Raw genomic sequence first — 18,649 nt, 5'->3', positions numbered from 1 at the left:
AGCTCCCTAAACTCAATCTAAACCAGAACACTAAGGGCTCTTGTGGTGCAGTGGTTGACTCCCTACCTCCGAGATAGAAATTCCAGGTTTAATGCTTCAGAGGCATTAATAATGTTTTTGATAGATTTGATTAGAAACTAAGTAAAAAGGAGTCTTGGGGGCTTTTATAGTGCATTAAGTCCATGTTTATGTTCCACCTAACCTGACCATTTACATGCCTGAATAAGATGAACAAAATAACTAAAAAGGAGGATATACGGGATCCTCTAGGCCAGAAGGCCTAGGTTAAGACACATCTGTTCCAAACTTGTGGCATAACATACCAGAACAGGTTAATTAAAAATATCTAAAAAAGGATTGGTGGCAGCACACTACCCCAACCTCAAGGCATCAGTGTTAGCACCACAACATTCATCTTGATGTTGTGATGCTCATTTGCTGATGCGCCAAGGAAGTGTCACGAATGAGCCTACATGAGCTCCCACAAGTGTCTGACTTTGACCTCTAGCAGCCTGTGTGTTGTGTTTGTTCATATTTTAAAATACCCAATTCAGGTCTCTTCGCCTGTGAATTTAACTTGTATCACAAACATTCCTCAATGTCTTAAGTAATCGTCACACTGCTTTGCATAGTCAATTATTTATGTTGTATCATGTCACAGATAGAAACATGTACAATGCACAGTCACTGGATAGAGCATTGAGCAATTCGAAGGCAGCTTGAATAACGGCAGTTGAAGTCTGACCCAGCGTCATTGAAGAGACTCACATGTCTGACTCTATTTTTCTTAATAGTTAATATTAGGCCACTGGGAAGGTGATGGCCTAATGGTATTTTTGCTGGGCTATTAATCCAGAGACCCAGGCAACGTTCTGGGGATTTCGGTTTGAATCCTGCCAGATGGTGAAACTTGGAAGAGTCTGTGATAACCATGGATCCATTGTCGATTGTCAGAAAAACCCTTCTAGTTCACTAATGTCCTTTAGGTAAGGAAACGTGGTCTGGCCTACAGCAATGTGGTTGACTCTTAACTGCCTTCTGGGCAATTAGGGATGAGCAATAAATGCTGACATAGTCAGCAACGCCCTCATCCTGTAAAGAAAGCAAATATTGCAGTGTTAATCTCGCCTGTTTATGGTTCCTACTATGAAATAACATATGTACAAGTATCATGCAAAAGTATTTATTATGACCATGCCAAGCATTTGTACTTGAATTTCTATCTTCCATTACTGAAAGGTATTACATGTGTTTGTTTCTTTTTGTAGCAGCTACACATGTTTCATTGTAACATGATTCAGGAGACAGGACCAAAGCAGCAACAGTTTCTCTTAAGTAGCATCATATAAAATGTTCTTTTTTCATTATTGCTCAGTGAAAATCATGGATTCACAATCTAATACCATGCAGAACAAGGACTGGAATGATTTGAGACTCACCACAATCTCCTCAGGGCATTGTCTGTGGACCAGAAATGAGCCCTTCTCAGTAATGCCCATGTTTCAAGAATAAATAAAGGAAAATTGGCACTAAAAATATTCACTGTAACTCTACACACACAGACACACACATTTTGAGAGTTTATCCCTGTGATTTGCTATTTTTCTAAAGGATGTTTAAGGGGCTGAGTGCAATTGTTGCAACAATGCCAGTGCATTGAAAACACTTTATGATTTTGGTAGACCTCACGGTTATCATGGACTGTCTGTGCCATCAAGTGGTAGAGAAAGGAAGTACAAATGAAAAAGAATGAACAGGTTTTTTGTTGTGTCATTGTTGATATTAATTTGATATCTGCTCGAGGTAATATTGGGCTGACAGAATCAAGCATTACTTGAGCACATGTGGTCACAGATCAAAACATTCCAGTTGCTGATTCACAATGGGTAATCATGATGCAACATTTTTTTTTGATAGAACTCCTCTTAACCTTACAAATTTAAACCTTAGAACAAGCTTAAAGACTGCATCCAAAATGTATTCCGAGGGTTACCTAACCTTTTCCTTGTGGATTAAAACTGAAACTTCTTCTGAAGAGAAAAAGCAAAGACATTCTCAGACACACACACACATTTATATACCTAAGCACACAGGAGATATTTGAAAATCAGTAAGAATTTCACAAGTGCAAATAACATCCATTTTTGATAGATTTCTGTCAAGCAAAAAGGCCTTAACTATCAAGGGTTTTAAGATATGAAAAACTGGCCAGGAGGTGATAAAAAACTTGCTGTTGTTCAACTGAATCACAACAGGTTTCTACAGGGCACATGCCACAGACATCTTTGTTTGTCTGCCACAAATATAGAAAAGGCAGAGTAAGTAGCCAAAAAGCAGAAACATCATGAGAGAGAGATCTTGTGTGTCAGAAAGAGTAAAACATCCAAGAAGCCCAGCTATTGGATAGATGTAATCAACGTAACCATAAAAGGGCTGCACCCTTCTGGTAGAAACAAGGGACCACTGTCTCCCCTACCTTATTTCATCTAAAGATTAGCTGTGATAACAGCTTCTGGCAGATCAACTGTGGAAGTCATCAGAACTGCTGAGCCATTTCTGCAATTCCAAAATCTTCATTGCTGGACAATTTGACAACTTGACCACAAAACAACTGACTTGCATCAAAATCAGAGTCTGAAATCCATTCAGTGTTTGGTAAGAATTGTTTTATTTTCATCTGTAAACTGGGTGTGTAAGACAGAGAATGAAAAAGAGCAGGTTTTTTTTGTGACCAGCAGAGCATTAGTATGGAAGCAAACCAAGTTTTCTTTAGCTTTCCACTTACTTGAACAGGGGCTCTTCCCCGCATCTGTTAATTAATACTTGGTTCAATGTTGTTCAGTTAGCAGTTATGGTATCCCTTACCTCCAGCAGCTACATTTTAATTTTAGCATATGCTGAAGAATTGCTCATTAGTTTTGAAATAAATACACTTCTAATGAAATCTCCAACTGTTTACTCTGCGTGTGAATAAGCTGCAGATTGGTATAGACCCACCAGTCATTGGCACTTTACACACTCCATCCACAACCACACACATTGATGTAAACCTCAGAGCTGAATTCTATGTTTGAAGCACTGCAGCAGTAACTTGGCAAATACATTTTCTTTTTAGATGGAGCAGATAAATGGAGGCAAAACTGTCCAATCAAAAGGTGCCTAGCGTCTACTACGCTTTTGAATTTCCGCCAATAAGTAGATTTAATCACATTCTAGTAACAAAATTGGCTTAAAGTAGGAGACAGAGGCTGGTAGTACAGGTTGCTTTTCAGTCTGGAGGCCTGTGACCGGTAGAGTGCCACAAGGATCGGTGCTGGGCCCACTGCTTTTCATAATTTATGTAAATGTGAATCTGAGAGGCATAGAGTCATTAAGGACTGCAACATGAAAACAGGCCCTTCGGCCCAACTTGCCCATGCCACACAGTTTTCACATATTAAACTAGCCCTGTTTGCCTGCATTTGGTCCACATCCCTCCATACCTATTCCATCCATGTTCCAGTCTACATGTTTCTGAAATGACAAAATTGTACTCATTTCCACCACTACTTCTGGCAGCCCATTTCAAACACCCATCACCCACTATGTGAAAAAAAAAATTACTCCTCTGGACCCTTTTGTACCTCTCCCTTCTCACCTTAAACCTATGCCAGCTAGTAACTTGTAACTATTGCTAACATGCAGCAAATGACACCTTATTATTCAAGACAAGTGCCTCTTCTTAAAGAGATTTAGCCACTAATATTTCGACATATCCTTAAATTCAGCAGAGTAGAGAGGAGGATTGTTGTCTTTGAAGACTGGTGGGCACCATGAGTGCTGAGGGCATTATCATCCTGGTCAATATTATTTTGATAAATTTCCAGCCTGGTTTTGTAAGCCTCTGTTGACTGTTAAATTTTGATTACATTACAGTGTCTCACCAGAGGCTGTTAAACTTGATTAATATTTAATTTTAAAAAGAGTAGAGAGAGAAGGATTGGTACCCTACTCAAAGCTGTCTAATCTTCTAATTAAAGTTTTTTATAAAGAGAAGTGAGGGATGTTGGGGATGGAGTGTACCAGCATCACTCTAGATAATGGTCATTTGAATCAGTTACCACTGCAGTTCTGTAAGTTTCTATTGACAATTTGATTTTGTTTTTGTGACAGTGATAGTTTATAAATTCTCCAACTTAAACTTTCTTTACATTACAGTGCCCTACCAGCAAATGTACAACTTGATGACAGTTTGTTTTAAAAGTGTAGAGAGGGAGATTGCTGACAGCCAGCTTTTTAAATTACAAAGTACCAGTGTTGTGTACCCTGAGCCCAATATAAGAGGCAGCAGTCCAACAAATGGGGCAAACCATTGGAATCAGCTACATATACAATGCAAAGACACATTAATATGTCAGGCTTTTGGTTAGTTCAGTTCTTACAAATTTAAAAACTATATTGCCTTCAGGCACGGTCAGGTCTTCAAGGAGTTTCAGTCACCAAACTCCCCCTGATATCAAATAGTGGAGTGCTTTCATTGCTAACACTATTACGCTTTGTTTGTTGCATTCACTGCATGGTCATTTTTTTTTAAAATCAATCTGTTCTGACATGTTATGACATACTTCTGAAGCAGGAACTTCAATAATCCCCATTCACTGCATTTAGTGGGTGAATTGCATTAGTAGAAATATGTCCTTTTACAGATGTTTCTAATCAATCATTCAGATCTGTTATTACACACCTCTGAAGCAGATAAGACTCTAACCCAGGTTACCTGGCTCAAAAGCAGGGACACTATGCCACTAAGAACCTGAATCATGCTCCCTCTGTAGATCTTTTTAGAGATGTTATTGCCCACTTCTGAAGGAGTTGGGACTTGAACCCAGGATTTCTAGCTGAGAGGTAGGAACATTATTTGCACCATAAGAATGGTCATGCACTCTATATGGGAGGGCTTGGAATTTAAGGCACTCAGCCATCCTAGTTCATTCATCTCATTTCTTGTATTGATAAAAGAAGGGATATAGGACTTCCTGAAATCAATTCTGTAAGTACTGCTTTGAGCTTTTGGCTTCTGGTCCTTTCTTTTCAATCTAATTTAAAATAACTTTATATTTATACTTCATACATGCACCACAATGCGTATGATTTTGTGAACTTCTACAAGTTCACAACAAAGATGTTTCAATTCAAGTTTCTCCTGTCTCTCCACACAATACAGACTTCTAATGCAAGGAGTTGAATTTCCAAGCTTCACTAGATGCTGGAGTGAATGCAGGGCTGGGTGAAAAGTACCAGCATTGACCAGTGTGGGAGTTTTATCATGCCAACAATTATTTCTCTATGGATGGTGTTAGGGTAGTTAAGAGACAATTTTCTTAGATTTTAATAGGCTTGGGCTGTGCATACTGTTTCAGGCAGACCTATTAAGTTAGACACAGTTATGGACATTCCAGACTATCAGGAGGAACTCCATGAAGAGGTGAATTATACAGAAGGAAATAGGCATTGGCAAACAATTATTACAGATCAGCACAGTTTGAAGGAGAGAATGTGAAAGCACTTGTGCAATGCAGAGGGTCGTCACCATAAAAGGGGGAGCCAATTGTTAAACTCAATTAGGGAGCTAACTGTGTATAAGGAAGCCAATAGATGATAATAGAGACTCTCCATTTGTGTAGAATAGCAACAAAGGGCAATGCTCATTGCAAGAAGGTCAGTGGAGGGAAACAAGGGGCAGGAAGGACCTGGAGGCCATACCAAGAAGATATTAAACTCAGGAATGTTTTGATTCAGCAATGTTTCTGCTGGAGTCCCTCTGACTGAGGGGAAACTATGATTTTGATTCATCTGATGTGCTTTTTGAAGCATTTCCATTGGGAACATGGGAACTCAAAGGAGGAGTTCCGGAAACAAAAATTGCTGGAAGTCACAATGGGTCACACAACATCCATGGGGAGAGACAGAGGAAGCTAATGTTTCAAGTCTAGATGACTCCCCAACTGAGCTGATTTGTTGTTTTCAGTACCAGAATCCAGCATCTGCAGTAATTTGCTCTGATAGAGATCAACTGCCCAAATGTTTCATCGTCACTTCAGGTGGATCCCGGCTCTGCTTCACCACTCTAGCTCATGTGTTAATATTTACACGCTATTCATAAACTCAAATTATGCACAGTTAGAAGTGAAAGATGTCCTAGTGACCCTTTCTGTGGTCTGCCAAATGCAGTAGCCTCCATTCTCAGCCACTTTTATGTGTTATTCCCAGGATCCCTGGAGGCAATGGAGTCAACTTGCTCACTTGTCACTGCCTGCTGGCTGTGTTGCACTGTAATGGTTGACTTCATCATCAACGTTTCAGTATGGACATCTCCAGATTCTGTAATCCTGCATCATTGCGGGAACAGCCTCCATCACTGGGTCCTGCTTCACAGACATTTTCATGTTCATTGGGCATAAGAAACTGATGATGCTGGTGGCTCCCCATGAGTGTTGGCACCTTTCACCTTCTGTGGCAATCTCCTCTACCCTTGGTTGACACTTCTGATAGCTGGAGGGGGGCATCATCTGTGTCCAGTTGAGATCCTCTTACACATGCATGTGCAATCAATGCCACTAACTGATCAATCTACATAGTGTGGTGTACATCCTGTGTATGCCAATATACAATTCCTGCATGCACTCCCAGTGCCATTGCCAATGGCTCTCCATGAGACTGACCACTCTCTCAATGTAATGATTTGGATATTTACTGAAGGAGAAATTTACAGTGATAGAGGAACATCTTCAACTTGCTGGCACAGAAACAATGGGCCCAAAGTGCTCCCAAACTTTAGGCTTGATTGGATCTCTCCATCAGCAATGTCTTACCTCGACAAATTTTGAAGTGTGCAATTTGAGAAGCTCCTATATTTAAAAAAGTCCTCCTTTAATCATTACCCTGCTACTTCTGAAATATACACACAATTTAAAGGTATACCATCCAAAAGAATCATGCGGTTCACAAAACATTTTGAAAAATGCGTATCTAGTCTATTGGAGCTGTCCCGACAGTGTATGTAACAAATTAAGTAGGCCTTGGAAATAAATTTGCATCAAGTGATGTTAACACTTGGGTTTGTATGTTGTAACTTTACTAGAAATGCATGTCATAATGGTTAAACAATACAAATGACATATCTGTTATGGATGTAGATAGCTTTTTTATTTGCATTTAAAACAGATATTACAAACATTGTTACACAATATTTTTATCCACTCTACCAGACTTACTTGAATGTTCCCAGCATCTTCTTTCTCTGTCAACTGAGAGTTTTAATGGAAAGTGAGACGTCTTTTCATAGCCACATCTCTTTGATCCAGATTTTATGGTTAATGATGAAGTAATATTTTTTGCTACTGACATCAAAGCAACCTGTGCACAAGAACATAATAATCATTGACTTTCTTCTATCCTGTAATAATTTGATCTTGGTGCTATGTTTAGGAGACGTCTAAGTATCTAAAATGTGATCTCATCAAGCTGGAGAAACAACCAATCATATCGCAGAATTCTCAGACAGCAAACTGGGAAGATATAAAATGAAACCAGACCCTAGCATTAAACACCAGGCCTTTGTGTCCACAACAATCAATAATTTAACTAAATCTGATTATCTCACCCCTACACCTCCCTACTGCCTCTAAGCTTAGAGTCCCCAACCTCGCATAGCCCACTTCTATCTCTTTCCCAAAATCCATAAACACAACAGCCCAGGTAGACCCACTGCTTCTACCTTCTCCGGCCCAGGAGAACTCATCTCTTCCTACCTCAAATTGATTTTTCCTCCCTTCTCCAATCCCTTCCCATTAAATCCCACAATTCCTTTGATGCTTTACATCAGTTTTGGAATTTCCACTTCATGGACTCCAGCCACCTCCTCTTCACCATGGAAGAGGAATCATTTTACAAAAAAATTGTACAAAAATTTAGCAGTTTCACTTTGGATTTCCACCCTGCTCTGACCTATATCTGGTCCATCTCTGATTTTCTCTTCCTTTCTATAACATCTGTTTCCATTTCTGGGGATAGGCTGGCCACCAATATTCACTACAAACCCTCCAAGTTCCACAGTTACCTTGACTATACATCATCACACCCTGCTTCCTGTAAAGACTCTATTCCATTCTCCCAGTTTCTATGTTTCCGTCATGCCTGTTGCAGTGATGTCAACTTCAGCAAGGGGTCTCCGAAATGTCAACCTTCTTCTTCAGTCAGATCCGACCCCTCTCCTGTACTTCAGCCCTCAGAACTCTCTTCCTTCCCATAACAGCAATAGATTCCCCTTTATCCTTACCACGATCCCATCAACATTCACATCAACAGGATCATTGACCAACATTTCTATCACCTCCTAGAGAATGTCACCACTAGACACATATTCCCAACCTCTCCATTCTCAGCCTTCCATAAGGACTGTTCCCCTTTTGGGACACTCTTGTCCACTCCGCCTCCACTCCCAACACACACCATATTCCAATGGCACTTCACATGGAATTGTAGAAGGTGCAGCACCTGCCCATTTGCTTTCTTGTTTCTCAATATCCAAGGTGTCAGACATACCCTCCAAGTGAAGCAACAATTTATCTGCCCTTTGCTCAATCTACTCGACTTGTCTTTGCTGCTCACGGTGTGGTTTGTTGTACACTGGGGAGATGAAAAGCAGACTGATGACTGCTTTGCAGAACACTTACATTCTGTCCACAAAAATGACCCTGAGCTCCTTGTTGCCTGACACTTCAAAACATCACCTTGTTCCCTGGCCAACATCTCTGGCTCAGACTTGCTGCAGAGCTCCAGCAAAGCTCAGTGTAATCTGGAAGAACAGCACATCATTTCTGCTTGGGGACCCTGCAGCCTACTAGATTCAACAATTTTAGAGCCTGAGCACCTTTTCCCATGTCTTTACCCCAACACTCACACACTAGATCTTGTCATTACATGGGTTGCTACCACAGCCATGCCATTTTCAGTCACTAATGGTCCCCATTTACATCTATTGATCCTCTCTTTCTGTCTCGCTCACACACACTTTCTCTCACTCTATCTCTCTCTCTCTCTGTCTCTTTCTCGCTCTCTCTCTGCTTACTGATGTTACTGTACTTTACCTTCACATAACTAACTGACTGAACATTGGTTCCATTGCATTGATAAAATGACAAAAAGTGAGGTGGGTGCTTTATTGCTGAACATCATATGTCATAGTTTTGTGTTACCATTTTGCTGCCTCCCTGGTCTAGAATATATGTAGGAACAAACATTCACCCTTTTCCCTTTACACAGTGGGAACACTTTGATGATCAGAGGATGTATTTAGATGAATGTATTTTCTGAGGATGTATTTTCTGTACATGTTTAGATAAAGAACCAAAAACAAGAATTCTTGGAGAAACTCAGCAGATCTGGCAGCATCGGTGAAGGGAAAGCAAAGTTAAGGTATTGAGCTCAGGAACCTTTCTACAGCATGAGTTTTGATGAAGGATCACTTGACTGACAATGTTAATTCTGCTTTCTTTCCACTGACACTGCCAGACCTGCTCAGTTTCTCCAGCAATTCCTGTTTTTGTTTCAGATTTCCAGCATCCGCAGTTCGTTGTTTTATTTTAGTGTGTAGATAATGCTTTGGTGGACATGCAACATAATCAGACCTGATGCTTTCACAATTATCTCAAATTGGTTTTGTAACTTTAATAGGCAGTGTGCTGTCTGTCATTTTAGATAGGTGTGCAGCATTTGTCGTAGATGTATAGTTGTTGTCAGATGTGTTATCATCTTTGTCCATGTTGTCATCCTGATGGGTGGTTGATGATGTCTGATTCAGATATGCTGCCTATTTCCTCATAGGATTTAATACATGGCCAGTTCCTTAAGCCGTTCAGCAAAATTAGCTTTGGTGAAATCACATTCTGCAGCTTTGCATCGAAAGTTGGTAAATTAGTTATTTGTTTCACTAGGTTATTGTCAGCTAGATGTGAGCTGTATGGTCAGAAATCCATGCACTAACACAAACACCTGAAATTGAGGGAGACACTGAAATATCACAAGAAATCTTAAGGAATATTGAATAATATCTGATTTGTAAACGGTGCTATAAAGATTTCTCTGCAAATAGCAATATGATGTAACTTTTTAAAGGACTTTTACAATCAGACTGTGTTAAAATTAAAGTGCTTTTCACTTCACTGATTTCTAACTGTTTGTCAACTGCAGGGACATCAGCAGATCAAGTAGAATCATGGAATTATTGACACCACCTTCTGGACTTCTATGTTTAACAGCAGGTATGTCAGCATTTTTGTAGGAACAATAACAGTGAATACTGAAAGTTGTGTCACTATTACCAAAACCTAAACCAGGACAATTGCATCTTACTTCTCTCAGCCTGATTGAAAAAGTATGTCCTAACTGAATACTGGGACAGAAAGCCTTTGATTAAGAAGATTATTCTGTCTCTCATAGTTTGCAGTTACTAGTTAATCACAGTCACCATACCAAATTGTGAGCAAAAAACAGTTTTGCTCTTGAAGTATTCGTTTCAAGCTTTGATGCTTCTAACATGGTGGTGACTCAGCACTACCAAACTGAATAGTATAATATACATGATTTGGAGATGCCGGTGTTGGACTGGGGTGTACAAAGTTAAAAATCACACAACACCAGGTTATAGTCCAACAGGTTTAATTGGAAGCACACTAGCTTTCGGAGCGACGCTCCTTCATCAGGTGATAGTGGAGGGCTCGATCGTAACACAGAATTTATAGCAAAAATTTACAGTGTGATGTAACTGAAATTATACATTGAAAAATTGATTGTCTGTTAAGCCTTTCATCTGTTAGAATACAGTGATAGTTTCACTTCTTTCATGTGTAAATCACAAAACCTTTTTTTTAAAGTTGCATTCTCGGGTTAGCTGTAACAATGGGTGATAGCTAGACAATATGTTGAAGGTGTTGGCCCCCTGTGTTCTCTGTCTATGCCATGATGTTTAGATTGATTCTAATCTAAAAAGTGAGATAACAGAGTTTTACATAAATGCATGCAGTTTTTGAGCAAAGTACAATGTAACTCTGCAAGTACAAATTCACCACACAAAATATATGTGTGCATGTGGGTCTTTGTCTGTCTGTGTGTCTGTCTGGGGTGGGGTTATGTGTGTGAGAAAGTGTGTGTGTGTATGTAGTGAGTGCAGAGTGTCTTAAGTCTGTGAGGGGGTGCATGTGTGAGTGTCTATAAGAGTGTGTGTGGATGTCTGTGTGTACCTGTGTTCGTGTGTATGTGAGAGTGTGTGTGTGTAGGAATATCTGTGTGTGTGTAGTGCAATGGTGATCACCTGTAATGTGACATGAACCCAAGGACCCGGTTGAGGCCCTCCCTATGGGTACCGAACTTAGCTCTTAGCCTCTGCTCGGCCACTTTTCTCTGCTGCCTGTCCCGAAGTCCACCTTGGAGGATGGTCACCCGAAGGTCCGAGGCTGAATGTCCTGGACCACTGAAGTGTTCCCCAACTGGGAGGGAACCCTCCTGTCTGTTGATTGTTGTGCGGTGCCCATTCATCTGTTGTAGTAGCCTTTGCTCGGTGTCCCCAATGTACCATGCCTCTGGGCATCCTTGCCTGCAACGTATAAGATAGACAATGTTGGCTGAGTCACATGAGTACCTGCCATGTACAAGGTGGGAGGTGTTTCCACGCATAATAGTGATATCTATGTCCACAATCTGACACGTCTTGCAGCGTCCACCATGACAGGGTTGTATGGAGTTGTCCTGAGAGCCAGGCAATCCAACAGTAGGATCTTCAAACTTATACAACTCTGCATATGGGTGACTCACTTATGGCTTATAAATCTCAATGTAATTATCCTCCAAACATGATTTTTTTTTCCAGTTCCTGCAGATTATGCACATGTCTCAGGGAACAATGTATAATCCTGGATTCCTGCCCTGATTAAATCAGCTTAATTCTGAACATTGGCTAGACCTAAGTCATTACAATAGAGTGTTACTGGAAGAAAACAAATGTTGGTCGGTGAAATTATTGCCAAGCTGTTTTATTCACTTGACAGTTGGCTTCAATTTGGCACGCTCATGCCAGTTAAAATTCTAAGTGAGGGTCTGGGACAATAATTCTCTTATTCCAGAATTGCTTTTACAGTATTTACTGTCTACTCATTCACCCCATTAACTTGGAACTCATGAAATTTATTTAGCATTTATGGAAAGCTGCGCTCAGCTCTTCAACTCTCAAATGTGAAGTCATAAAGAATGTCCAAAAAAAAATTCTTAAGTTTCCCATTCATAAGTTTATGAGTCCTGACAGATAAACAGACTGAAGAAATCTAGGACAAGATCGATGATTGATTTTTTTTTCCCAAACTTCATAAAGAACACCAACAATAGTCTACAAAAATAATACGATTGCAGTGCAGCTGACATTTTCCTCTTTTTTAAGTTTGATCAGCTGACAAAACTCAGAAGAAACTTTCTATTTTATCCTTGCTTACAGTTGATCACCACATACATGCTTTGCTTGCACCTAATGTTGAATCTATATTTCTTGGTTCTTTTGAATTCAAAGGTTCATTTTACTCCTCATTGTGTATCATGAATGATCATCATCCTGTGCACAAATAATTCATTACCAGTACAAAGACAAACAACTGCAAGTGCTAGAAATCGAAAATAAGAACAAAAACTACCACAAATGTTCAACAAATCTGGCTGCGCCTGTGCAAAGAGAATGTACTGGAACTTCATGGTTGAGTTGAGACCCCAGTGTCTGACTCAATTTTGGGATAGCAACTGGGGAGCAGCCATCACAAAATGGTGCCCAAGATTTACCCTGAGACAGGCAATTAAGAAGCCATCTCTGGGAGGTCTATCTAAATAATAATTCCACTAGTGTAATGAAAGACCCAAAGGATGTCTAATTGACAGCCTGACTGGGACAAATACCTGCTGCTCAAATAGAGAGGAGATTGCAAGTAAAAAACAAAATGGAGGCACTCACAGCAGATTGTAAAAAAGTTAAAAGTCCCAAAGTTCACAGATGTCGTACCATGAATTCTTCCACATCAATAGCCTGATGCCATTGCATTGCAATAGTTTTGCACTGGAGAGACTGAGGATCTGTTAATGATTTCCCAGGAGGTCTTCTCCAGATCTCAGTGACAGTGGTGTCTCCTTTCCAGTTAGCCCAATGATCAGCCCAACTGGGCACTTGCTGCTACTTGACCTGTACTTTCTGCTTTGTTTGTCCAACCTCCTGCAGGATTGAAAATGTGTTGCTGGAAAAGCGCAGCAGGTCAGGCAGCATCCAAGGAACAGGAGAATCGACGTTTCGGGCATAGGCCCTTCTTTAGGCTTATGCCCGAAACGTTGATTCTCCTGTTCCTTGGATGCTGCCTGACCTGCTGCGCTTTTCCAGCAACACATTTTCAGCTCTGATCTCCAGCATCTGCAGTCCTCACTTTCTCCAACTGCAGGATTGCTCAAAGTCAGAAAGAACTTGTGTTGACCACTTTAAATAGTGTTTTCTAGTTTGGTGCAGAGTCCCATGAGACAGGAAAAAGACCAAAGGAGCAAGCTGGTGAGAGTTTGGAGATGTTATCAAGTGATCAAGGTGATTCTGCTGCATAATGACGCTTCAAAATCAACAAGATATTTATTCCTGGCTGTTTTTTGCTTCTGTCAAGGACAAAATGCAACCATTGCCTGCTGTACTGTAGTTGTATCATCTCTGTGGATTAAATTAAATCTTAAGATATTAATAATTGCATGTACACAGAAAAATGTCAAAACTCTGTTCCATTTGCATAATGCTTTCAAACATTTGTTGGAAATCCTTGATGGAAAGTTTCTTAATAACTTTAACACAATTGGATTTTTCTTCAGTGAAGGGATGTCCAGTGTATGTTCATGGAGCTGTCATTTATCCTTGTCCAGTTTAATTTTGTTTCTCGGGCTGTTCTTCTTACCTTGGCACACAGTCTCTCTGACTCTAAAGTTTCAGCAGCGTCAAGTGTTCATTTTATAATAATTCAGCCCTAGCATAATTCAAAGGCTTCAACCAATTAGATGGGCAGCAGAAGTTGATCATCAGAGCCAAACTGTCTTCAGATAATGAATTATATTTATTACAAACCCAGAGAGGGACAAGTCCTCACAAGTAACCAATTGCATGGCATCAGCAACAGAAAATAAATTGGATCCACACTTGCTTCAATAAAAGCAAAGGATAGTAGATGCTGCCATTCTGAAACAAACATAGAAAGTGCTGGAGAAACTCATCAGGTCTGACAGCATTTTTAGAGAAACATTATTAACAGTAAGAATCTTCTTTAGAACTTTATTTAAACCCGAGGTAGTTACAGCTCTAATGTTTCCTCTGCTGATTCCTATTTCAAGGCCTCCCATTAGGAAATTCCTGGTAAGAAGAAACAATTTATGATCAACATGATCTGGCTGAGCATCCATCGCTTTGAGAGAATCCTACAATCAGGTATTACTACCACAATTACTGAAACTGTATTAGCTGTGCTTTTGGAGTGAAAAACCACCGTCATTCCCAGGCCCGCAATTACTGTATTTTCCATTAAAAAATCAAACATATAAACTCGGAATGGTTCTTTTGTTTACAACTTATGAAAATGTACTAATCTCTTGAACTATAGTGTGTGTCTGTAAGTGTGTGTGGGCAGACGCTTGCACAAGTGATGTATCATTTTCACTTTGTGAGTGAATATTTGAATAAATTATCCTCTTTTTATTTAAAACCTTGAAAGCTTTCTGCCAATACTTAACGAGACGACAAACACTTGGAGATAGGATTGACAAAGGACACTCATCTTCTTGTCATAAACCATATTGTCTACGCATAGTAAAGGAAAGGATACAAGGGTTTAAATTTACTCCCTACTCAGTTTATAATAACAATACAGAAACCAAAAACACTTCTTCAGGGTTCTGAAGAAGGGTCACTGATCCTGAAACATTGACTTTGCTTTCTTTCCACAGATGCTACCAGACCTGCTGAGGTTACCTCGGAATTTCTGTTTCTGGTTCAGATTTTCAACATGTGTAGTTTTGTTTAATGTTCTGAAGATCCAGATTCAAATCTCATCATGGCAGATGCTGGAATTTGAATTCAATAAAAATCTGAAATTAATAGTCTAATGGTAGCCATGAAACCCAGGAATAACTCAACTGTTTCACTGATGTGCTTTAGAAAAGGAAACTGGAATCCTTACCTGACCAAGCCTACATATTATTTATGCCTTATAGATTGTGGATTGAGCTTTGGAGACACAGGAAGTGAGTTACTGATCACAGAATTCCCAAACTTTGACTTACTCAGTATTTATAAAGTTAGTCCAGTTAAGTTTCTGGGTAATGGATCTTGAGAGTGGGAGATTAATGATGGTAATACCATTGGTGATGAAGGTGAGTTGTTTTTTTCTTTCTTGTTGGAGATGGTCATTGCATTATACTTGTGTGGTGCAAATATTATTTACCACTTCCTAGACCATGCCTTCGTATTATCTAGGTCTTGTTGTATTTGAACACAAACAATTTTACTATCTGTTGAGTTGCAAATGGTATGGAAAATTAAGTAAATATCTTAATTTCTGACTTCATGATGGCGGGGATGTCATTGATAAAACAGTTGAAGATGGTTTGGCCTAGGACACTGTGCTGAGGAACACATGATGAGAGGTTGAGATGTTGGACATACATACAACCACAGCCATCTTCCTCTATGCAAAATATGAATCCAAAAAAATGGAAAAATTTCCCTATGATATCAGTTTTGATGAGAGTCTGTGATATCACATTCAGGTCACATACTATCTTGATGTCAAGAGCAAAGCCATTCACTCTCGCCTCTGGATTTTAGCACTTTTATCCAAGTTTGGACCAAGCTTACAACGAGCTCAGGAGCTGTGTATCCCTGGGGAACGTAAAATAAGTATCAGTGGCGGGTGCTCACTGACTAAATGCTGTTTGAAAGCATTGCTAATATCATTCATTTGTTGGAGATAGAAAGTAATTAGCTAGATTAGATTGGTGCTTTTTGTGGACAGGACATACACAGACAATTTTTCACATTGTCAGTAAATGTCAGTATTGCAATTATATTAGAAGAGACAATGTGGTTAATTCGAAAATGCCTGATTTCCACTGCTAGCCATAGGTTAAAATGGAAGAGGGAAACCAAAAATAATAAGGCTAATGCCCTCTGTAACAATCTGCTGCCTCCAACCCTGACCCTGATGATTTACATGGCATGGCAAAAGATGGGGTAGTTAATTTACTGGCAGAAATAATGATGCAGATTAAGACATTGAAGAATTTATTAAAACAATGAAATAGAAAGGGCACTTTTAGCCCTTAATTGAAAAATGTTTCTTTGTTTTTGAAAGAGACAAAATAACTGCAGTGTTATTTATTGCCAAAAGTTCTATGTGGGATTAATGGAATGTAATACTTAAAATTAGCAAATTATCTACAAACAGTGTGTGTGTGTGAGAGAGAGAGAGAGAAGGAGAGAGAGAGAGTGACTTGAGAAAACAAAAGACTGACAATCTTCTGCTGAGTAGCAAATGGCCCCCTATGGAGTATTCGCAAATTGCAGACACATTTTACGTTTTTCCCTTTGAAGAATACACAAGAACAATGGTTAAAAAGCCAGTTTCAGCTCTACTGGAGTATTCAAGTAAGACTGAATGTTTTCATGTGTACCAGAGTTGAGAGTGTAGTGCTGGAAAAGCACAGTGGGTCAGGCAGCATCCAAGGAGTAGGAGAATCGATGTTTTGGGAATAAACCTTGTACCAGTCCAGATTACAGTCAAAAAGCTTTCCTTTAGTCACCTCATGTTGCAGATAAAGAACCTCTCTCACTCTGAGTGTGAGAAGGTAGCTAGCTAGCGTTAAACAAAAGGGAATCTGGACAATAAGAGGACTCTTTCTTATCCTGAATGCTGGAAATCAATCACGGACAAAAAGAATCATAGTAACAGAATCTCAACCAATCTGCAAAGCTACAGATCATAAAACTGGCTGATCAATTGTCAATGCCAACATTACTCAGAACCTCTGTTGCAACATTCAACTATTCATTTTTCATGAACAATTCAGAAATTGGTTTGTATATCTAATTTATCTTTAACCAATAACCTTTTGGACTCTCTTCTTATTTCTAATCTATTTATGCGTGTTGCATTATAAACTTTTCTAACATTTAGTAATGAATCAACTCCTTTTTATTAACTCAAGAAAGGCTGGTTAATTAGTTTATTTGGGTTTGGGAGAATGGTATCCATAAGGAATGGGACTCAGTTTTAAGTTAACCTTATTGTGATCAACTAAAGGGACTTGAATAAAGAAGGGGAATGAGTTCATCCCTCCTCATCCTGGAACTTAGGGATTTGTGGAATCCCATCTGGAACATTAACAAATGACAAATCTTGTCTAGGACCTGGTCATTACAGAACTCATTAGGAGCTTTTCTTTGAATCTTTCCAAATGGACATAATGCTGGGCAGCCTCCAAGAGCCAGAACAAGATTGATGAGAACAGGGTCAACTTCTATTTAACTGGATGGTAAAGATACTCAGTGGAATAAAGGTGGTCTACCATATAGAGGAAAGGTCAAAATTTGTTCTTTATTCATTCACAAGGTATGAGCATCGATGGCTAAGCCAACATTTATTGGTCATGCGAAATCAACCACATTGCTTTAGCTCTGCAGTCACATGAAAGGCCAGACCAGATAAGGAAGGCAGTTTCCTTCCTTAGAGGACATTAAATAAGCCCGATGTTTTCTTTCCTGACAATTGACATGGGCTTCATGGTCATTATTGACACCATCTGCCATGGCGGGATTCGAATGCAGGTTCCCAGAACATTATCTGGATCTTTGGATTAATGGTGCCGCCATCACCTTGCCCTGTATTTTTAATAAATTTGCACGTATCTCCCGTATCTTGGGTTTCCAGACTTTATCTGCAACCCAGCATGAAGTCTCCATTTGCAATTTGTGTTTTCAAATTGAAAATTTTCTGTTCGGAAGTGAATCAGAATGTGGTCTACATTTTCAGTGATTTCCCTCTGTTGCTGTTCCCTTTGCAGACACACCTGCCCACTAATTGGCCAACAATCAATCCCAGTCTCAATTGATAGTTCATCTTCAGCAATAAAACTGAATTACTGATACATTTCAACTTCCCCTTGGGGCATTCGTGATTAGAAAGATATCCATCCCCCAACTGGAGTGGCATGGTGGCACAGTGGCTCAATGGTTAGCACTGCTGCCTCACAGCACCAGGGACCCAGGTTTGATTCCAGCCTCAGGCGACTGTCTGTGTGACATTTGCACATTCTCCCTGTGTCTGTCTGAGTTTCCTCTGGGTGTTCCAATTTTCTCCCACAATTTAAAGATGTGCAGATTAGATGAATTGGCCATGCTAAATTGCCCACAGTTCAGGTCTGTGTAGGTTAGGTCCATTCATCAAGGGTAAATGTAGGGGAATGGATTTGGGGTGGGATACTTGTCGGAGAGTTGGTGTAGACTTGTTGGGCCAAAGGGCTTGTTTCCACACTATAGGGATTCTATGAACTATCATAATCCAGC

At 39.8% G+C, this 18,649-nt stretch overlaps 1 long non-coding RNA gene across 1 annotated transcript; it reads left to right on the top strand.

Moving 5' to 3' along the window:
* The first annotated feature begins 770 nt into the window (after nucleotides 1-770).
* On the top strand, nucleotides 771-17,960 carry LOC122539425 (uncharacterized). Its single transcript, XR_015758975.1, has 4 exons — nucleotides 771-986; nucleotides 10,231-10,301; nucleotides 14,425-14,518; nucleotides 15,034-17,960. It is a non-coding gene; the product is annotated as an uncharacterized LOC122539425 (long non-coding RNA).
* The last annotated feature ends 689 nt before the right edge of the window (nucleotides 17,961-18,649 follow it).

Source organism: Chiloscyllium plagiosum, unplaced genomic scaffold (assembly GCF_037043375.1).
Source record: "Chiloscyllium plagiosum isolate Xiang-an unplaced genomic scaffold, Cpla_swu_hap1 HiC_scaffold_2, whole genome shotgun sequence".
Taxonomy (NCBI): domain Eukaryota; kingdom Metazoa; phylum Chordata; class Chondrichthyes; order Orectolobiformes; family Hemiscylliidae; genus Chiloscyllium; species Chiloscyllium plagiosum.
This window is presented reverse-complemented; position numbering and strand designations above follow the sequence as displayed.